This window comes from Cervus canadensis, chromosome 17 (genome assembly GCF_019320065.1).
Source record: "Cervus canadensis isolate Bull #8, Minnesota chromosome 17, ASM1932006v1, whole genome shotgun sequence".
Taxonomy (NCBI): Eukaryota; Metazoa; Chordata; class Mammalia; order Artiodactyla; family Cervidae; genus Cervus; species Cervus canadensis.
This window is the reverse complement of record NC_057402.1, coordinates 26,076,419-26,099,619: the sequence shown is the minus strand read 5'-3', so window position 1 is coordinate 26,099,619 and position 23,201 is coordinate 26,076,419. Positions and strand designations below refer to the sequence as shown.

Sequence of the window (23,201 nt, the reverse complement as noted above, 5' to 3'; positions counted from 1 at the left end):
GAGGAAAAAGTAATCAAATTGCCTAACAGAGAAACATTGTCCATTTGAGTTTTTAATTTGTTTAGCACTAAATCTGATTCTTCCCACTCCCCTTCCTAAATGTGTAACAACAAAGTAGGAGATAATTTTAATTTTTTTCCAAAGTGACTTCAGGGAAATCCCTTTTAGACCTATGGATTTTAGTCCAATGAGGGATCCTCTTCCTTTGGTCTATATTTTGCATATCGTCTGTTTCTTACAGGGCTTCCGTATTGTCTCAGGCTCCACTGGAAATGCAGCAAGGATTCCTAGCACATCCCAGTTGCCATAGCAACAGCAGTCTTTCCCATAATGAGCTGCATCATCTGAACTGATGTCACAGCATCATGCAGCAGGTCAAACAAGGCATCTCCTAGTATTGCATCCTACAGATGTGCTGTAAACATCAAAAGAAGACGGTGGGAGCAGGAGATGGTGAGTGTTAAATGTCTCGGCCTTAATTGCTCGGCTGTTTTCTTGGTTAGCCGGTGTCTGCTAAGGCGGTGATGGGGGGATGTTGTCTGCTTAAAATGGACTAGGGAAAGAAGAGCTGTTTTACCTAAATCTGTTTTCAGGCTGCTGGGTTAAGACAAAGCCCTGTAAGAGTCATAGAGGAATAAAAATATGTGGAATTATTCTTGTTTCATCTCTGCTTGTTATTTTTAGTGTTCTCATGGAATATTTCATAAACATAAGATGTTTTTCTATTGCAAAGCCCCAAATAGGCTCTAAATTGAGCAGTACACAGTATTTAAAGATTATAAAGATATGTTTCTTTTTTATGGGGGAAGCTCATTGGTCCCCTATTTGCTCTTGTGATTTATGAAATATTAAGTGGTTTACAATGTGAAATTCAGTATTTACCTCGTTTGGGTTTCAGTTTCTTCATGGCAAGAAATGAATGCTGAATAAGCATTTGACATAACCCTGATGTGAAAGGGGACCTCTTGCATGTTCAAGACAGAATTTATTAAAAACATAGAGACCTAAACAGAATGAAATTACTTAAGCCTTTTGATTTATATGCTAGTCCTTCAGTCTATGGCCTTCATACTTAGTTGAAAGACTGCCACGATATTTTTTCATCTCTCGCTAGTCTTCAAAATAGCTGGAGTTATTTGCAGGCTGACTTGTACCAAGTCTCCTCTCTGCGGCAGTTGCAGTGAAAGGTAACCCTGTGGAGAGCCTCTGGAAGTGGCAGTGGTATTGCTTAACTTTAACCAGAATCTGGTAAGATGAATAAATAGCTGAATCCTCAGCGACTATGGTGAATACAGATCTCTGGGCTTGGTCATAACCTCAACTCAATTCTGAAACTCTATGATAAACACATATGGTGCTTATTTAAACTCCTGTCTCTGTCTTTAGGCCTCATCCTCACCATTATTATTTTTTTAAAATACATGACTTGGCATTGTCAGATAAGGAGCAGTGAGTTGCCTTTTGTTTTGGGAAATGGATTTCCCTGGTGCAGCTGATTGTTACTAAGGGAGAGAAAGGAGGAGGCACATGTCAGTTCAATTGATCAATATGTCCACTTGGAATCAGGGAGTGGTCTTTTGGCTCAGTGCTGCCAAGCTGATAGTTCTTATTTGAAAAGTCTTACAGGAATGAATGGCAACCCTTGAGTTCCTCTTCTTTTAGGCTGTTTATTGAGCCTGAAAGAGATGTTTCACAGGGAGCAGGAAAAGCAATACCTCTTGCCAGCTTGGAGTGATTTTTTTTTTTTTTTTTTGCACAGAGTCGAGCATATTGGTCCCATTATTAGGCACTAGCTAGAATGAAAGACCTTGGGTTTTAATTAGTTTGTTTATATATATCACACACAGGCTGCTCTTGGTTCTTTTAAGTTTATGTGCCTGACATGCAGCTTTATGGGATGGGAGAGGTCAGCTCAGTCTGGCTTTATCGCAAGCATTTAGGAGCATGGGTTGGTTGTTCATTGCCTGCTTTTTTGTGTTGTATAATGTGAGCAGAAAGCTCTGCTGGGACTTCTGGGTGTGAACACAGCTAAGTCAGAGGCTCTAGGGTGACAGGGAGGAGTGCTGGATGGTGGTGGGGGTGGGGGGGAGTGGCGGGGAGGAGAGGGGAAGTGCATCTCATGGCTGGATTATGGGTCTGGAGAAAATCACTCAGTGGCCATTGAAATTCATTTGAAGTGTTACTTCCAGGGAAAAGCAATGAAGAAAGACTTGTTTGATAACATAAATCGCTAGGAATAAAAGTAACCGAAGGCAGCATTTTAACGAGTTTCCTATTTGCTTAATGTTTGTTTCTTTTGTCTAACAGTGCTCTTAGCTGCTTCATCATGGGTGATTTGTACAATTACTGGAAGTCGCAGAAGCCAGATTCCTTAAGGGTAGTGTTAGAAACAGTGGAGTCATGCTTCGAGGGTGGGGAGTGCGCTGGTGGGTGTGGGCTGACGCAGTTATCTGGTGGAATATCCTTCTACTTTAGAGGTGCCTGTGATCTCTCCTCACCTCTGCACATATTCAAAATACAGTTGCAGCTCTCCAACTTCATGCTTTTGTGCTCTTTTTGCTCCAGGAGAACAAAGCCCTAATAATGGGAACTGTTATCCTGAGTGCTCAGTTTCTTTTCAGAGCCTGTGCTGCTCTCTGATTAGCTGTGTGTCTTAATTATTGGCTAAGGCTATTTCAGTTGTCTTAGTTTTAATATATCCCCAAGGGGTAGATGGGGTGTATGTATGTGTACCAGGGAAGGGAGGGATTGCTCTATGGCTGCGTTTTGTGGCGTTTCATTGAAACTTTCTAGAAGGTAGAGAATTTTCTTTCACAGTTTTAAGAGAAAGATCATTATGATCATATTTATTGTGTGGCCAAGTTTAGACCATGGAAGCCTCATGAGAAACTAACCTCCTCTATGCTTTTGGTTATAGCTTTCTTCATTGAATTACAAAGTTACAAATAAGTTAATCCTTTGGATAATTAGGCCATGGTGGGATGATAAAAATAAAAATCATAATAACAACCAAGCTCTTATTTATTCAGTTTTTATTGTGTGGCACTGAACTAAACATTGACTATAACTTATTCGGCCTGTATAATGACATTATGAAATAAAGAGTAGCAATCTCATTTTATAGGATTAGATATTATTTATATTTTACAGGAACCAAGTCTTCGCCAGGTTACCAAATTTGGCTAAGGTCATATAGTTAATAAGTGACTGGACCAGGATTCCAAATCGGTGTGCTTTGACTGTGATACCCACCTGCTTACCCACAGTCATCTGAGTTTTATGACGTCTTAACTGTGTGTATCATACGCGCAGTCACCTTTACTCTATCATACTCACCCCACCCTTCTCATTCTGATTGGAAAATCAGATTTCACTCATAGAATGAAATCTCATCTAAAACACTAAGATCAGTTTTACTACAGGGATGAGCATGAATCTTGGTCAGATCCTACTCTGACCCTAGAGATTAAAGCAATGCACAACGGATACTCAGACCTTTTGCCAGTACCCTTGCTCGACATACCTTTCTAGCAGGATCTGTGTATGGGAAATGCTACATTAATGAGTGTGGGCATGGTGGAGCTGTACTGAAAGCAGGTCTTACCTGAGTCAGTAATGATTCAAGTTTGTTGTACCTGTCTTATCAGCTGCATTATTTAGTGCTCTGCTAACTTTAAGGCATTTAAATTCTGCCAACACCAGACAAGGAATAGAGGAGTAAACTTCTCTTACAGCCAGGAAGGTGTACTTTGAATCCATCTCTTTGGTTAAGAAGTTAAAAGAGAGTTATTTTGCTGAATATTATCAGTGGCTGAATCTAAGTGCTTCCTATTTCTGACAGAGTACAAGAATGACAGTCTTGTGCAACATCCTGGAAGCCTTGTGTTTGAGGAGAGCTGATACAGTCATCTCTGCATCATCTTGCCCATCCCCAGTTATCCACACCCAGTGTCATTATTGGGCTGTAAGGGCTGTTCTTTGTTTGACTGTGGGGCTAATGCACACACTGACAGCACATTGATATTGATTCTGGTCTGGTGAATACTTAGAAATATTATTCCTCAGAGCTCATTAGCTGTTTCTAGGTTCTGGGAAGAAGTTAATGTTTCTCCCATCCTGTCTCAAGGAGGCCCAAGCTCATGTCTGTGTGAGCTACAGGAATTAGAGGCTGACAGAAAGCAACAGAATTGCTGGGTACAGTGACTACAGGAGTTAGGTTCTATTGGGGGAATAGAAAAGCCAGTGAAATTTAGGGAAATTGGTAATTCTGCCACGTCTCAATTTAAAAAATCACAGAATCAGGGAATGATAACTTGTTTTGATCCTGTGTATTCAATTCAATTTAACAACTTTTTATTGAGTATCTACTATGTGCCAGGTGATGTTGGAGAACATAGCAGTGGGACAAGATAGATGCAGATTTCTTCCCCACTACATTCTATCAGGGATGGGGATGGAGAGAACAAATAAAACAGGTAAATTTATGGTGGAATAATTTATTCTTTTGATACTGTAATACTATTTCTGTTTACTTATGTTTCAGAGATACATCAATTATCTGTGTACATAGACATATATGGCCTACACATGGAGGTAAAATCACTGCATTGAAGGATAGCTTTGATTTTTTTCTTCTTGAGTTTGGATTAGAATCTTGCTGGGTGTGACCATAGCCAATATGGCAATAAGCATTTTGTTGGTATTAAGCTGTTATGAAAAGTGTAATTGTAATTATTTTGCATGTCTATCTCAATTGATGTAAACCTGATGTATGGAAATATGAAATGTATATGACAGATCAGTTTAAGGAGGTTTTTTCATTTTAATGAAAGATAGTTCTCATCTTTAAAAACTCTCTAGTGAGCCCTCTAAATGGCACGCTTCAGCCAGCATGCTGGTGGAGATATGTGCCAGTCACCTCTAGCCACAAGCAACCTGTTCATTCACCCTAGTATGCCTTACAAACATCACTTTAAATGGGAAGCATTTGTTAAACAATCATATTAACTAATGGTTCCAAACAGGAAAAGTATGTCAAGGCTGTATATTGTCACCCTGCTTATTTAACTTATATGCAGAGTACATCATGAGAAATGCTGGGCTAGATGAAGCACAAGCTGGAATCAAGATTGCCGGGAGAAATAGCAATAACCTCAGATATGCAGATGACACCACCCTTATGGCAGAAAGTGAAGAGGAACTAAAAAGCCTCTTGATGAAAGTGAAAGAGGAGAGTGAAAAAGTTGGCTTAAAGCTCAACATTCAGAAAACTAAGATCATGGCATCTGGTCCCATCACTTCATGGGAAATAGATGGAGAAACAGTGGAAACAGTGTCAGACTTTATTTTTTTGGGCTCCAAAATCACTGCAGATGGTGATGGCAGCCATGAAATGAAAAGACCCTTACTCCTTGGAAGGAAAGTTATGACCAATCTAGATAGCATGTTAAAAAGCAGAGACATTACTTTGCCAACAAAAGCCCGTCTAGTCAAGGCTATGGTTTTTCCAGTGGTCATGTATGGATGTGAGAGTTGGACTGTGAAGAAAGCTGAGCGCCGAAAAATTGATGCCTTTGAACTGTGGTGTTGGAGAAGACTCTTGAGAGTCACTTGGACTGCAAGGAGATCCAACCAGTCCATCCTAAAGGAGATCAGTCCTGGGTGTTCATTGGAAGGACTGATGCTGAAGCTGAAACTCCAATCCTTTGGCCACTTGATGTGAAGAACTGACTCATTGGAAAAGACCTTGATGCTGGGAGGGGTTGGGGGCAGAAGGAGAAGGGGACGGCAGAGGATGAGATGACTGGATGGCATCACCGACTCGATGGACATGTGTTTGAGTAATCTCCGGGAGTTGGTGTTGGACAGGGAGGCCTGGCGTGCTGTGATTCATGGGGTCGCAAAGAGTTGGACACGACTGAGCGACTGAACTGAACTGAATGTATGCAAAACTTTGATTGTATTTTTATAAATTTTCATGAAGTTTTTCATGTTCACGCATGTGTGAAGAATATCTAACTTGTGACTGTCACTTGCGGATTGACTGTTCCTCTTTGATGGCAGTCAGACATACCCAGCTCTATAGGTGGGCCATGGGTGGGAAGGCTTTTCCAGGGAGTATCACTTTTTATAGGAGTCTGGCTACGGCAACAAACTTTTATGTATTTTCTATTAGTAAGGCCTAATATTTCTTCTCCACAAGCACACACCTATCAACAGCTGAATCCCCCAGCTGGTTTTAAGACTTGGTGAGAACAAGGGCTACTTTGTTCCCCTTGTCAGCCACCAGCCATGTTTGTCTCAGTTCTTTCACTATAGGGCATACTCCAAACTCTTCCAGCCCTGTTACTTTGAATCCCAAGGGGAAATAAGGAGAGAATGTAGGAGCTTTAGAATAGGTCTAACACTAGGTGATTCCTGAGTTTGTTTTATATAGCTACAGGACAGGCTTCAGAGGCAGGCAACCTGTGCTGCCCTGTGCTGAGAGGGCTCCACACTTGGTTTAATGCTCTAGTGTTGCCAGCTTGAAATTCTCAACAATTCTGGGGGCAAGGGGTTCTGCATTTTTATTTTACGCTAGACCTTGCAAATTACCTAGCCATCTGTATGGCCCCTTTGATATAAAAAACTGACACACAATTCTGAGTTTTGTCTAAGAATTAGATGATGTGACTCACTTGGCAAGAGTTGACCGCCTTAGATGGAGCATCATGGTCTCCCCCTGCTGTCCATTTACCCCCACTGCTGCTGCCTGAGCCCTTTTAGTTTGAAACTTCTATTCTGGAATAATTCAAATAGCAGTTGTAGAACTTTAAAAAACAGAAGAACCATTGTCAGATAACCCAGAGCAAAGACACCATGCATGGTAATTTAGAAGCATCCATGATAATTCAGCACCATACACCCGTAATTCAGTGGCATTTCTTTTATAGGCAATAAGGGACATATTACATTATGCCTGAAGATATTTGATAGGTCAGGCTTATTTTTCACCACTGCTGCTTTCAGGGGAGAAATCAAATGTTCTTTGCAAAGCAAGCTGATTAACCATCCTATTGGCTCATTGTTTGAATTAATTCTCCCACCCTTTGTTACTACTTGATTACTTTTTATCACCTGCTTTGTTTAACTCTCATTTAAATTACACAACATTTTTATGCTGGTTGAGTATTTGTTTAGCACTATTTTTCTATTCTCTCTTTCTAGGAGGCTGGGGGCCTCTAATTTGAGATTATATTACTATAGGAAGAGTTCACTTTTTCTAATTAAAAAGGTAATTACAGTCAATATTTATAATGAACTCTTTTTCAGCAAGGTAGTTCCACCCATGCTAATGTTCGTAAGTCCAGATCTGCCATTACTCTTTACAATAGTGAGATGGTGACAAACTCTTGGACCTTAGAATAGGTGACGCATTCTCTCCAGTCATGTCACAGTGAGAAGATGCTGTACTAATTTGCAGATGAGCAGAGAAACATTAGAGAATTGACATGAATGATGGTACTTGATGCACTGGAAAAAGTTAATTTTTTTTTTTTTTTGTGTTTGTGTGGCTGTGTGACAGTAAACAAGGGTCTGACAAATCCATAAGCGGCTTTTGTCATGTCTTAGAGATGGAGTCTTCTCTAAGGATCAAGTTCCAAGGACTCACAGCCTTGCTCCATACCCTATGTAACTATCCTAATGCCTACCACGTCCACCACTGTACAAACTCTAGAGCCAGCTGTTTCAGATAATTTTATCAGCAGTCAACAATCAACAAGTATGTCAAGTGTCTACCATGTGCAAGCTCATGTGCTGAAGAAACACTTTCCAAATAAGGACAGCCAAAGGCAAGCACATGTATATTAGTTAGAGAGCTTGTCACAGGTTTAACACCATGCTGTCTGGGCTCTGCCTGTAGACATTCTGATTCGTTCTTCTCTTGCTCTAGAGATACTCTGAGATGGGGCTTCAGGTGTAGCTTCAGATGGCAGCTGGGGCTGCCATCTCATCTTCTGTTCTCATTCAATTCCTTGATTTAAATGTGTTTTCTTCTTTAAAAATATCATACTCAGACTTTACTTATTTTACTTTGGCGTATAGCCGATTAACAATGTTGTAATAGTTTCAGGTAGAGAGCAAAGGGACTCAGCCATATAAATATGTCTTCTTAAACAACTCATTACTTTTTCTGGCCCACTCAAAGTCTGTTTCCCACATGCTCTCAGCTTTTTCAGTTCTTAGTGCTCATCCTTTGTTTATACCCCACCAGTCTCCTATCACTGTTCCTGTGGGATAGCTGTCAACCCACCATCATCCTCCCCACCAGCAGTCCCCCAGGCTCCCATCTTCCCTGCTACTGTTTATTCCCATTATATTAGCATAAAAATAGCCCATCTAAAACCAAATGACATTTCAGTTCCCCTTGTGAAGCAATCTGCTTACATTTAGCTTTAAATAGTTAATTGTGATATTCCACTCTATTTAACTTGTTTTTTGCCTTTGTGTTGATTTTAAAGAGAAGTATGTCGAATGCATATTAATCACTCTTGCAGGCAGTCTATGTGGCAGTTGACTAGAAATTACCAAACGAGCAGGCCTTAGGTAGTAGAAGGTATGGCAAAGTGGAAAAACAGGTGTATGAAATAGTTTAAAAAAATTGGCATTTTCAGCGTTTTGTGTGTTTGGTTCAGTCACTAAGTGTGTCAGACTCTTTTGGACCCATAAAGAACTAATGAAAATGGGGAGATGGGGAGGTGAGAGGGAAGCCATCATGCAAGGTTCCAGCTTGAGTAGGAGTGGCATGACATCTCTAACACTGAGAATTATGTGTCTCAGAAGAGCAGCCTTGCTTAAAGAGAAAGGACAGACCTGGAAAAAAAGGTCAAAATAAAAACAACACCAAAATAGGCATAGACTACTTAGGTCAGTTCAGGTTTAGTCACCGTCATGTCCGACTGTGCAACCTGCAGGGACTGCAGCACACCAGCCTCCCTGGTCCATTCACAACTCCAGATTCCACCCCAAACCCAGTCCATTGGTCGGTCGATTGCCATCCAACCTCTCAATCCTCTGTCGTCCCCCTTTCTCCCGCCTTCAATCTTTCCCAGCATCAGGGTCGTTTTCTAGATGAAGTCAGTTCTTCTCATCAGTGGCCAAAGGATTGGAGTTTCGCTTCAGCATTCAGTCCTCCCAATGAATATTCAGGACTGATTCCTTGATGGACTGGTTGGGGTCTTTCCAATGAGGTCAGTTCTTTCACAATCAAGTGGCCAAAGATTAAGAGTTTACAGCTCAGCATCAGTCCTCCCAATGAAATATTCAGGACCTGATTTCCTTTAGGATGGACTGGTTGGATCTCCTTGCAGTCCAAGGGACTCTCAAGAGTCTTCTCCAACACCACAGTTCAAAAGCATCAATTCTTCAGCACTTAGATTTCTTTATAGTCCAGCTCTTACATCCATACCTGGGTACTGGAAAAACCATAGCTTTGACTAGACAGACCTTTGTTGGCAAAGAAATGTTTGTGCTTTTTAATAAGCTGTCTAGATTGGTCATAGCTTTTCTTCCAAGGAGCAAGCATCTTTTAAGTTCATGGCTGCAGTCACCATCTGCAGTGATTTTGGAGCCCCCCAAAATAAAGTCTCTTACTTTCCATTGTTTTCCCATCTCTTTGCCATGAAGCGATGGGACCAGATGCCATGATCTTAGTTTTCTGAATGTTAAGTTTTAAGTCAACTTTTTCACTCTCTTCTTTCACTTTCCTCAATAGGCTCTTTAGTCCTTCTTTGCTTTCTGCCATAAGGGTGGTGTCATCTGCATATCTGAGGTTATTGATATTTCTCCCGGTAATCTTGATTCCAGCTTGTGGTTCATCCAGCCCAGCGTTTCTCATGATGTACTCTGCAGATAAGTTAAATAAGCAGGGTGACAGTATACAACCTTGATGTACTTCTTTCCCGATTTGGAACCAGTCTATTGTTCCATGTCCAGTTCTAACTGTTGCTTCTTGACCTGCATACAGATATCTCAGAAGGCAGGTCAGGTGGTCTGGTATTCCCATCTCTTGAAGAATTTCCCACAGTTTGTTGTGATCCACACAGTCAAAGGCTTTGGCCTAGTCAATAAAGCAGAAGTAGATGTTTTACTGGATTTATGTTGCTTTTTTGATGATCCAGTGGATGTTGGCAATTTGACCGCTGGTTCCTCTGCCTTGTCTAAATCCAGCTTGAACATCTGGAAGTTCATGGTTCATGAACTGTTGAAGCTTGGCTTGGAGAATTTTGAGCATTACTTTGCTAGAGTGTGAGATGAGTGCAATTATGTGGTGGTTTGAGCATTCTTTGGGATTGCCTTTCTTAGGGATTGGAATGAAAACTGACCTTTTCCAGTCCTGTGGCCACTGCTGAGTTTTCCAAATTTGCTGGCATATTGAGTGCAGCACTTTCACAGCATCATCTTTCAGGATTTGAAATAGATAACTGGAATTCATCATCCACTAGCATTTGTTTGTAGTGTGTTTAAGGCCACTTGACTTTTCATTCATGGGGGGGATGTCTGGCTCTAGGTGAGTGATCACACCATCGTGATTATCTGGGTCATGAAGATCTTTTTTGTACAGTTCTTCTGTGTATTCTTGCCACCTCTTCTTAATATCTTCTGCTTCTGTTAGGCCCATACCATTTCTGTCCTTTATTGTGCCCATCTTTACATGAAATGTTCCCTCTGTCTATCAGATCTAATCCCTTGAATGTATTTCTCACTTCCACTGTATAATCATGAGGGATTTGATTTAAGTCATACCTGGATGGTTCAGTGGTTTTCCCTACTTTCTGCAATTTAAGTCTGTTCAGAGAACTATAAGAACCAGATTAGTGAATTAAGATATTATGATTTTCACTAATTTAGTATTAAATAATTGATAACATGATTTTTAAACATTTAAATTTTGACTAAACTGAAAATGAATGTGCTAAGAGGCAGAGGCATGGGAAAGGTAGCATGACCAGCTTAAGAAGAGACATGTTTCACCATGTTATTTTTTACTTAGAATGTTTTTCCTTTTGGTCTTTGCTCTGATTAGTTATTATTAAGTTTATTTGTTGTGAAGGTGTATATATTTTGTTTTAACTTTAAAAATTATTCTTTAAGAAAATAACAAAAATCATGGTCTCTAGCATAATGTTTTTTTCTGGTTCTTAGGTGCTAAATCTTAATATCATCCTTTTGTAAATACTGCATATACCTAGATACCCAATATAAAGTTGTAAAATTAGTTCTGTCAGCCAGTTTGAGGGATAAAAAAAAAAAAATTCTCCTTTTCAAAGATACCCTACACCTTCAAATGGTGGTGGAAAGGCTACATTACCCAACTTGAAGTTAATTTTTGCCTAGCTTATACCAAATGAGAGATTTCCATTCCAGATTTTGAAATCCTAAAATCTAACAACTTATTCACATGTATGTAGACGGATATTCTCTGTTCAGAAGATTAGTGGTTGGGAGGTGGGCAGGGGTGGGTGGTCCTCGTATGGGAGCAATAGCCATGTTTCCCTTCTTGAGTCACTCTGTCTCCTGACACTCCTAAACCTAAACAGTAGACAAGAATAGAGCCTGGCATGGTGGGTTTTGGAGCCAGGCATATTTACCTTTGAATCTTAGTTCTAACATAAGATGACAAGATCAGTGATTTTGAGTTTCTTGGAGTGTCATTTTCCCCATATATAAAATGAGGGGGTACCCACTCCAGTATTCTTGCCAGGAAAATCCCATAGACAGATCCTGGCTGACTACAGTCCATAGCGTCACAGAGTCAGACACGACTGAACACACCCACACACATATCCATTTTATAGAATTGTAAGTGTTTTTATGTAAAGTTACTAGCACAGAGCAGGCATTTGATAAATAAAAGTTATTATTATTTCTCTACTCAGAAGTAGTGGGATAAGATTATTGCTCCTCCAAGAAAAAATTTAATTTCTCAACTTCAATTCTGAAACCAATGAAATAATTTTCAAAGCTTTTATTAATGGAAAGAAAAACCCTTTAATATATTTTAAATTCTTATACTGTACTAGGCACATATATTATCTCAAGTAATTTCTTTTTCCTGCTTAATTTTTCTCCATGGCACTTATCACCATTTGAGAACTACACATTTTACTATATTGTTTGTCTCCCCTTGGTACAAAGCTAGTTGCACAAGGGCAGAGATTTTTGTTTATTTCATTCACTAATGTTTCCTTAGCTCTTAGAATAGAGCCTCGCATGTGGTGTGGTTCAGTACATTCTTGTTGCATGAATGAATGAATCCACATACCCTTTGAGAGAGGCAACTTGATTGTATTCAGTATGTAGAAAATGAACTCTCTATTGCAGTGATGCTTTTCAAGGTTCTGAACATCCCTGAGTGACTCTTGCTTTTCCAGATAACCATGTGGCTGGTGGTTAGGTCACTATACACCATTCAGTTTCTAAATCCTTCCCCTGAAAGCAGGGATGTTGCCCACATATCCCTGATGGGCTTTTCCTGTCTATGGGGTTTCTAAAAGAGAGCTAGAGTTTCCCAGGTCTTTTGAAAGATACGTTGATTCTCCTACTGGTGGTTGTCTTCTTTCTCTTTAGCGAATTTGAGCCTCCTTTAGGAACAGTTCTTTATTCTCCTTTAAATCATGAATCCTCAGTGTATTGATTGATACATTAGTGAGTTTCAAAAGAATCTTCAAGGAAAGCACCAGATAGGGGGAATAATAAGCCATGGATTCAGCCCTTTTCTATTGCTATAAAAATGCTCTAATGAGAAATAAAGCAAAGCACAGGCACATAACAATATATTTGCTTGGTCAGAAGATCATACCACCTCATAATGAAGGAAATAATTAAGATAGCCAATTTCTGCTATATATTTTAAATTAGAGGCAAACTGTCTTTTAACAGTGGATGTCTATAGCTGAATTTTGTACCAAAGACATATTCTAAATGTCATACTTTTGAACTGAGTATTTGTTTCTCAACCAACAAGTGTGAGATTTTTTTTTCTTGAAATTCAAACCATTTTGACAGCATTCTATTTTTAGAATGTCTTCCTCTTTTAAAGGTCAAAACAATATCCAAAAGCAATTAGAAAAACATCTTGGGAGAAGGCAGTGTTCTTGTTATACCATAATATTGATGGGCTGAATAAGAAAATATAATAATGTTAAGTTTATAGTTCATAGTGTTTTTATTTTATGGTTATGAACATATCTAATGTATTTACTTTTAGCAACCTTCTCATGCTCCAGAATGGGCTTCCCTGGTGGCTCAGATGGTAAAGTGTCTGCCTGCAATGCGGGAGACCCAGCATCGATCCCTGGGTCGGGAAGATCCCCTGGAGAAGGAAATGGCAACCCACTCCAGTACTCTTGCCTGGAAAATTTCATGGACGGAGGAGCCTGGTAGGCTATAGTCCATGGGGTTTCAAAGAGTCAGACACAATTGAGTGACTTCACTTTCACTTTCACATGCTCCAGGATAAAAATTATGCCCTATGAATATTTCCTTACATCTGCAATATATGCAATAGTCAGTTACAGTGCACAAGGACATTATTATGTTCAAATAGCATGTTATTCTGATCTATTTTAAAGAGTCCTGGACTGGAAGTCAGGAACCTGAATTTTAACTCCTGCTGATATAATCTCCCTGAACCGTAGTTTCCTCCACAGTAAAACAAAAGGGTTAAAGTAAATGATTTGTATTTCCTTTAACCTGTAATATTTTATGGCTCACTTACAGGGTTCTCCTTATCTTTCAATTGTTCAGCCTGTGATTTTTCCAAAATGATGTTCATAAACCATTTTAAATTTGCTTAATGCCCTGATATAGATGAAGGTGTATTTTAGTTTACATACCATTTAAATTTCACACTTGTGTGATTCATTGACTTGTGTTTCACAGTACTCTTGGTGGTTAACCTATAGTCAATACACAAGGTTACACTTAAATTAACAAATTACTGTCTTTCACAACAAACTTAAATTTTTTTTCCAGTTTTTGTTGAGAAATAATTGATATACATCTCTGTATCAGCTTAAGGCATAGAACCTGACCACACTAGATTCAGCTAACATCCATCTTCTCATATAGACACAATAAAAAGAAAGAAGAAAAGAAGAAAGTAAAAAAATTTCTCCTTGTGATGAGAACTCTTAGGATTTACTTTCTTAACTTTTCTAAATACCATATAGCAGTGTTAGTTATAGATGTGATGTTACCCGTGACATTCCTAGCACTTAATTTGTTTTATGACTGGACATTTTTACGTTCCTCCAATTCTCTCTCCTCTTACCCTTCCCCCCACCCCAACAAACTTTTAAATAGTTCCCCTATCTTGCAATCAAGTATTTTCTATATATTCTTTCTCTTTTTAGCCATAGCATGTATTTTCTATTAATGAGCTGAGTGAAACGCTAGGTTCCCCTCTACCCTTCCTGTTGGGTGTGGAATTTCTTTAGAAACTCACACTGCTTCTCTAAACACCCCCAAAAATACCTGTAAATGCTTTTAGAAAGTCATACTGTGTGGAATTCCCAGTTTTGTAGATCAAAAATGGCCAAATATCATCAGTTTCATGTAGTTCAACCTAATAATTTATTAATTATCATAACAATGTCTTTACTATTTTTATAACTCAGTGATGAAAGTCAGTTCTTAAATGAGTTAAAGAAGTAGTGCATAGAGCGCGCAGGGGCTTTAATGAAAGACTGATCTGGGATTGGATTCTGATTTTCTGCTCCCAGCAATGGGCCTTGGGCAAGTTGCTCAACTTTGCTGAGCTTTGTTTTCATTTGTAAAATAGAAATGCTGTTGCCTGCCTCAAGGACTTGCTGAGCGCAATCCTTCTGACTCCTAGAATGGTGCCTGATTCATGCTTCAAACTCTGTAACAGTCATGATGTTGTTTCAAGTAACCATTCTTATACTGTCTCATTCATAAATATCTAAATGTTTAGTTTAGCTAGAAGAACAAAGGGCCCTAAATAGATTAAATGAGAAATGGTTGCAAGGAGCAGATTCCTGGGAAGAAGAGTCCTATCTTCCAGGGCTGTGTAGATTTTTAATATCTCCAAGGGACATTTTCGGGGAGAGTAGGAGAATCATCTTTCATGTCATCTTCATATACCTATTTCTGGAGCAATAATTCTATTATTCATCTGGCATCTGGAAACTTACTTCAATTGTTTTCCCTTTTATATTTTGTTTTTTGAAAGCAACAGTAACAAACTTCTCATGAAAACTGTTGACTTTTAAATTGTATTTATTTATAACAAATAGATTAAAAATTTTATTTGTAAAATTGCACCAAAATGTCATACATGTTAAAGGTTCACAACAAGTATTCCATATGTTTTAATACCCACTAGGTAAATGAGTTTAATGTTTTATGTAGCCTAAAATAGCTCCTGTGAGACTGTGTCTCTTTCCTAGAGCAGAAGGGACAGATCTTTAACTCTCTTCCATTTCTCAGAATGCTCCTGTGCTTATTGATGGCTTCTCCTGTAACCCTGTGCTGATGACTCATGAATTCAGATTTTTACCCTCTGATTATTTATCCTGAGATACAGACTTAATATTTTTCCTACCTTCTGTCTGTATTCTCCAGAATCTTCCCTGAATACCTTTACTCTGCACATCTAAAATTATCTCAGCCTCTTCCCCATTCCAAACTTGCTCTTCTTTTTGAATTGCTTGTCTGGAATAAAGCCTTGTCTTCCGTTCCATCCCTCAGGGCAGAGACTAAGCGTCATCCTTAGTCTTCTGTTTGGCCTCTTCCCTCACTCAGGTCCTGCCGAGTCACCAAGACTTGCAGAGTTTCTAACTCTCTGGGTTGGTGAAAATGAGCTTAGGGTCACATCACCCCAAATAATTTTTTATTGTCTAGTAGATTTAGGTCATTGTTCCCTATCTCCTGGTGTCCTCTTACCTGAACTATAGACCTGATATTATTAGACTTTCTTTTCAAGGCCCTTCCATCCTCATAATCTTTCCAGCTGTGCTCTGAACTTTTTCCAGCTCTGTTAAAGCCTGTGTCTAGGACAACGTCAGGTGTTCAGTGTGGTAGGTGTGCTGTGGTGAAGACGGGGAGAAAATGCACAGTGTGAGCACTGATAGGGACTCCAACAAACAAGAGATGTGTTATCCTAGATGCAAAGAGTGTGTTATTATTATTATTTTTTTACTTTGAAATAGAAATTTATCTGATCAGAGAGTTCCAAAAGTTGGTATATAAATTTACTACACCCTAACTCAAGAGGATTACACACTGCTGACTTCAGCACCAGAATGTATTTCCTTTTTTGCAGGCATTATTCTCATTTGTCTTTTGAATTAATTCCAGTGGACAGGGGCCAGTTTTAACTCTGTGGCCCATGACACTGGCATTGTTCACAGTTATGTTCACAGGAGAGCATATCAGCAACCATTTTTTTCCCCTTAAAGGATTCAGATGACTGGCTCCCGTGAGGAAGGTGGGGATCTGTTGGTGAGCTGTGCTTGGTGTCAATTAGATCCTCTGAGTTCAGATTACAGTCACATACAATTAATAGCTCTGTGCCTAAGGAAAGTTGCCCTTCTGGGCTCTGCTTTTCTTCTTAGTACCTCACCTTTCAAGTATTCTGTAGTTTGGACACAATATATATATAGCACAGTACCTGTGATACTGTAAATTCTCAGGAGTGGTCAGTGGAGGCTGGGGGTGTTCATAGTGTAAAAGATTGACTAACTGTTGGCCAGCCTGGTGGCCTGACCTTGTTTTAGTAGGATTTCAATTCCAAACCCAGACCTGTGAGATCTCAGGGGTCAAAGGAGTCTTGCGTCAGTGTCTTGTCCAACTTCAGCTTCTTCCCTAAATTGAGGAGGAATAACCACATTTTGTTGTTGTTGTTTAGTCATTAAATTGTGTGTGACTCTGTGACCCCATGGACTATATTACAGCATGCCAGGCTTCCCTGTCCTTCACCATCTCCCAGAGTTTGCTTAAACTCATGTCCATCGAGTTAGTGATGCCATCCAACCATCTCATCCTCTGTTATCCCCTTCTCCTCTTACCCTCAATCTTTCCTAGCATCAGGATCTTTTCCAGTGGCCAAAGTATTGGAGCTTCAGGTGGCCAAAGTATTGGAGCTTCAGCTTCAGCATCAGTCGTTCCAATGAATATTCAGGGTTGATGTCCTTTAGGATTGACTGGTTTGATCTCTTTGCTGCTTAAGGGACTCTCAAGAGTCTTCTCCATCACCACAATTTGAAATCATCAATTCTTCAGTGCTGACCAATATTTATACAGATCTTCCTTGACTTAATGTGGGGTTATCCAACATCAGTTGAAAATATTGTGAATCAAAAATGTAATTAATACATATGATCTAATGAACATCGTAGCTTGGCCTAGTCTACCATAAATGTGCTCAGAACACTTAACATTAGCCTACAGTTGGGAAAAACCTTATGGTGCATTACCAATCTAATAATCAAGTGTTGAATAGCTCATGTAACTTGTTGAATATTGTACTGAAAGTGAAAAATGGAATGGTTGTCTAAGTATAGAATGGTTGTAATTTTATCAGTTAATTGTCCTCTTGACAGTGTGGATGATGAAGTTCCCGCTGCCCAGTATAAGAGAGAGTATGATACTATATATCACTAGCTCAGGAAAAGATCAAAATTAAAATTCAAAGTATAGTTTCAACTGAATGCAAATGCTTTTGTACCATTATAAAGTTGAAAAATAGTAGTTGAACCATCGTAAGCTGGGGATGGTCTGTATCAGTTCAGTCACTCAGTCATGTCTGATCTTTGCAACCCCATGGACTGCAGCACGCCAGGCTTCCCTGTCCATCACCAACTCCCGGAGCTTGCTCAGACTCATGTCCATTGAGTTGGTGATGCCATCCAACCACCTCATCTTCTGTTATCCCCTTCTCTTCCTGCCTGCAATCATTTCCAGCATCAGGGTCTTTTCCAAAGAGTCAGTTCTTCACATCAGGTGGCCAAAGTATTGGAGTTTCAGCTTCAGCATCCATCCTCCCAATGAATATTCAGGACTGATTTCCTTTAGGATTGGCTGGTTGGATCTCCTTGCAGTCCAAGAGACTCTCGAGAGTCTTCAACAACACAGTTCAAAACCTTCAGTTCTTCAGTGCCCAACTTTCTTTATAATCCAACTCTCATATCCATACCTGACTACCGGAAAAACCATAGCTTTGACTAGACGGACCTTTGTTGGCAAAGTAATGTCTCTGCTTTTTAATATGCTATCTAGGTTGGTCATAACTTTTCTTCCAAGGAGCAAGCATCTTTTAATTTCATGGCTGCAATCACCATCTGCAGTGATTTTGGAGCCCCCTAAAATAAAGTCTCTTACTTTCCATTGTTTCCCCATCTATTCATCATGAAGTGATGGGACCAGATGCCATGATCTTAGTTTTCTGAATGTTGAGTTTTAAGCCAACTTTTTCACTCTCTTCTTTCACTTTCATCAATAGGCTCTTTAGTTCTTCTTTGCTTTCTGTCATAAAGGTGGTGCCATCTGTGTATCTGAGGTTATTAATATTTCTCCCAGCAGTCTTGATTCCAGCTTGTACTTCATCCACCGCAGCATTTCACATGATGTACTCTGCATGGAAGTTAAATAGGCCTGCCTATTTAAGACAATATACAGCCTTATTTTACTCCTTTCCTGATTTGAAACCAGTCTGTTGTTCCATGTTCAGTTCTAACTGTTGCTTCTTGACCTGCATACAGATTTCTCAGGAGGCAGGTCAGGTGATCTGGCATTCCCATCTCTTGAAGAATTTCCCACAGTTTGTTGTGATCCACACAGTCAAAGGCTTTGGTGTAGTCAATAAAGCAGAAGTAGATGTTTTTCTGGAATTCTCTTGCTTTTTTGATGCTCCAGTGGATATTGACATGTGATCTCTGGTTCGTCTGCCTTTTATAAATCCAGTTTGAACATCTGGATGTTCATGGTTCAGGCACTATTGAAGCCTGGCTTGGAGAATTTTGAGTATTACTTTGCTAACATGTGAGATGGGTGCGATTGTGTGGTAGTTTGAACATTCTTTGGTCTGTATATCAAATTTTATTTTCCTTATGCTTCCTTTCTAATTTGGGGAAAAGGTTTCCATAGAAAATTGTTTTAAGCCCAGTGAATAACATTTACTATTAAACTCTCATAGTCTTGTCAAGGGAAATTCCACACTCTAACAAGTGCATTTATTTCTCTAATTCAGATTCAGTTCAACAATCTGTTGCACCTTCAGGTATTAAAATACTGTAAATAGTTGATTTCACTTTTTCCCCCCCACAGATATTGAATAAGTATGAAGACACAGAGGTTATGCATCTACCCTCAGGGGAAAAGATTACCTAGAGAGGTTTTCCCAGTACAGGTAGTCCTTTGCCTTGGAAATGATTATGTGATTTAGCAGTGAGGGGTAATATTCTTTACACTGTTAGATGTGGTGTAGGCTGGAGCCTCTCAGCTTGAGTTGCCTCCATCAGTGAGCTACAGATGTGTCTGGGTATGTCCACTGAATGTCTGCCCTATGTTGGTGATGAGTGGGTGTTCTGTTCCCTTCAAGAGACAGAGTGTATTGGCACCAGGGACAGAAGAGATTTCTGAAGAGAACTCATTCCAAGAGAAGTGAAGTCAGCCACGATAAACTCTAATTTCCAAAAGGTGAAGTGATTCTGAGCTCAGCTGAAGTGAGACACAAGTTATCCTCTCGTGGTCATTCCCTAAACTCACGGCTGAGACCTATAAAACTTAGGGAGGGTCAAGTGTACTGTACATAAGAGCTATTCAGTTAAAGAATCTATAGTTGATTTGAGCACAAGACCACTGCTTCAGCAGCCTTGAAAATGAAAGTGTTCATAGCTCAGTCATGTCTGACTCTTTGTGACCCCATGGACTGTAGCCTGCCAGGCTCTTCTGTCCATGGGATTTCCCGGGCAGGCATAGTGGTATGGGTTGCCATTTCTTTCTTCAGGGGATCTTCCCAACCCAGGGATCAAACCCAGTTTTCTGGCATTGCAGGCAGATTCTTCACCATCTGAGCCACCAGGGAAGCCTATTATTAGAAGCTTCAGACAGTGTATTTAATAGGAGAGATAAAGGTATGTTCCCCTCTCTGTACCCGTGCTCTAACCAGAAGTTTCCAAATTCTTTTGATTGACAGTCTTATCTGTTAAAAAATGTATATGCCCTCACTTGTATTAATATATATTTTATAAAATGCACACAAAAGTAAAGCAAAAAAAAAAAAACAAAACAAAAATTAAGCAGAAACTAATATCTTCCTCACATTACCAAAGGTTTGCCTTACATCTCCCATGGGGTGAGCCCCAGCCAGCAGACCCCTGCCCAGAGAGTATCAGTGGGAGGGGGCCTGCTGGTGCCTGGAAATAACAGCTCTTCCTGGCGAAGGTGCTGATGCTGTAATGAGTGTGCATACACATTTAGCATTGAAATATCTTGCAGTTCTACCCTGGGCCCTCTTTTCAGGGAACTAGACTCTGGTGAGCCTGGTAAGAGAAAGAAACTGGTTAATGTAAGACATTGCCAATAGTGTGACTACATTTGTACCCCCTGAGCTGGCAAACCCTGGGAAAGATTGAGTTGTACAAATCAAAAACAGCTCTGAGACATGTTTGTACTGGATTTTTAGAGTTTACATTAGCTTTTTACAACAACAGAGTTATCCTCAGCAACTCTGTAGGATATAAAGGATGGAAATTGAGAATTTCCTTAACCCAGTTTGAGAATCACACCTAATTCTCAGGTTAATTTTGGAAATCATAGTAGCTACCTGAGAAGTTTGAATTGATAATAATTAACTACTCTTTCACAACCTTGTTAACAAGTTGTAATGAACGAAAGCCTTAAAACAAAATTTACCACACATACAGGTACTTATTAGACAAACATTTGTTAACAAAGTAGGCACAAGATATTTCATATAGTCTGCTTGATAGGTTTAATGATGTTCCAGCTCTGTTTCTTCTTAGGTGCTCCAACTGTAATTGGTACTCCAATTACAGTACTTCTTAGGTGCTCCAACTGTAATTGGTACTCCAATTACAGTACTTCTTAGGTGCTCCAACTGTAATATTAAGTAAAAGCTTTATTCCAGGTAGAATTCTGTACCCTTTAGTAAGCATCACACAAGCAAGTTCTTCTGCACCAGTGATTGAAGACAGGGACACATTAGGGACTGAGCCTCAGATAACATCACTAAGGGGCACATTTGAGGATCCTTATTCTTTCTTCCTGATAGTGTTTCTACAGTATTTTAACTAGCTCACATGTCTCAAATACATTTAATCTTTCCAGGGAAAATCCGTTTCTAATTTTCATCTTTGTAAATGACAAAACAATGATTATTGGTGAAGGTAGGAGAGAGGTTACCCCCTTTTTGATACAATGCTTCTTGGCACATTACCCCCTCCCTTATCTGAACCATATTTATCAGATATAACTTTTGCTGACTATATCTATAATGAAGCTTAAATAAATTTTCAAATAGATCACACATATTATACTGAAGTATTTTAAAGTAAATTATAGATTTTGGTAATTACAGAAATTACAGAAATGGTAACATTGGGTTACCATTTTCCATTGAAACTTAGGGTCTATCATTTGCTCAAAGGCTCTTTGTTGATGAGGGGTGATTCAGAAACTGAACCCAGGTATAAGTAATTCTCTATCGCACACTCTCTTTGTAACACCAGTGCACTCGACTGTATGTGCTTCTAGTGCTGGCCGCCTGGGATTGAAGCCATCTGCCACTTGGCCACTTTTCAGTCAAGTCTAAAGTTTAATTAATAGTGATAGGCCAGTGGTAAAGAGTGTTAGGTCCATTAACCTGGAAAGTTAGGTCCATGAAACAAGGTAAATTGGAAGTGGTCAAAAGGGAGATGGCAAGAGTGAACATTGACATTTTAGGAAATCAGTGAACTAAAATGGACTGGAATGGGCAAATTTAACTCAGATGACTATTATATTTACTACTGTAGGCAAGTATCCCTTAGATGAAACGAAGTAGCCCTCATCGTCAACAAAAGAGTCTGAAATGCTGTACTAGGATGCAATCTCAAAAGCAACAGAATGATCTCCGTTCATTTCTAAGGCAAACCATTCAAGATCGCAGTAACCCAAGTCTATACCCCAACAGCTGAAGAAGCTGAAATTGAATGGTTCTATGAAGACCTACAAGACCTTCTAGAACTAACACCCAAAAAGGTGTCCTTTTCACTCTAGGGGACTGGAATGCAAAATTAGGAAGTCAGGAGATACCTGGAGTAACAGGCAAATTTGGCTTTGCAGTACAAAATGAAGCAGGTCAAAGGCTAACAGAGTTTTGCCAAGAGAATGCACTGGTCATAGCAAACACCCTCTTCCAACAACATAATAGAAGGTTCTACACATGGACATCACCAGGTGATCAATACCGAAATCAGATTGATTATATTCTTTGCAGTCAAAGATGGAGAAACTCTATACAGTCAGCAAAAACAAGACTGGGAGCTGACTGTGGCTCAGATCATGAACTCCTTATTGCCAAATTCAGACTTAATTTGAAAAAAGTAGGGAAAACCGTTAGACCATTCAGGTATGACCTAAATCAAATCCCTTGCAATAATACCATAGAAGTGACAAATAGATTCAAGGTATTTGATCTGATAGACAGAGTGCCGGAAGAGCTATGGATGGAGCTTCATGACTGTACAGGAAACAGTGATCAAGACCATCCCCAAGAAAAAGAAATGCAAAAAGGCAAAATGGCTGTCTACGGAGGCCTTACAAACAGCTGAGAAAAGAAGAGAAGCGAAAGGCAAAGGAGAAAAGGAAAGATATACCCATTTCAATGCAGAGTTCCAAAGAATAGCAAGGAGAGATAAGAAAGCCTTCCTCAGTGATCAATGCAAAGAAATAGAGGAAAACAATAGAATGGGAAAGACTAGAGATCTCTTCAAGGAAATTAGAGATACCAAGGGAACATTTTATGCAAAGATGAGCACAATAAAGGGCAGAAATGGTATGGACCTAACAGAAGCAGAAGATATTAAGAAGTGGGGAGAATACACAGACGAACTATACAAAAAAGATCTTCATGACCCAGATAATCATGATGGTGTGATCACTCACCTAGAGCCAGACATCCTGGAATGTGAAGT

The 23,201-nt window shown here is 39.5% G+C and overlaps 1 protein-coding gene across 1 annotated transcript in view; it reads left to right on the top strand.

Annotated features, from left to right (window-relative positions):
* Positions 1–353: 353 nt before the first annotated feature.
* Positions 354–23,201, top strand: part of AKAP6 (A-kinase anchoring protein 6) — a 486,105-nt gene continuing 463,257 nt past the window's right edge. The window contains exon 1 of the mRNA XM_043489943.1: positions 354–453. The gene's annotated coding sequence lies outside the window, so the exon portion shown is untranslated. The remainder of the gene's footprint in view (positions 454–23,201) is intronic.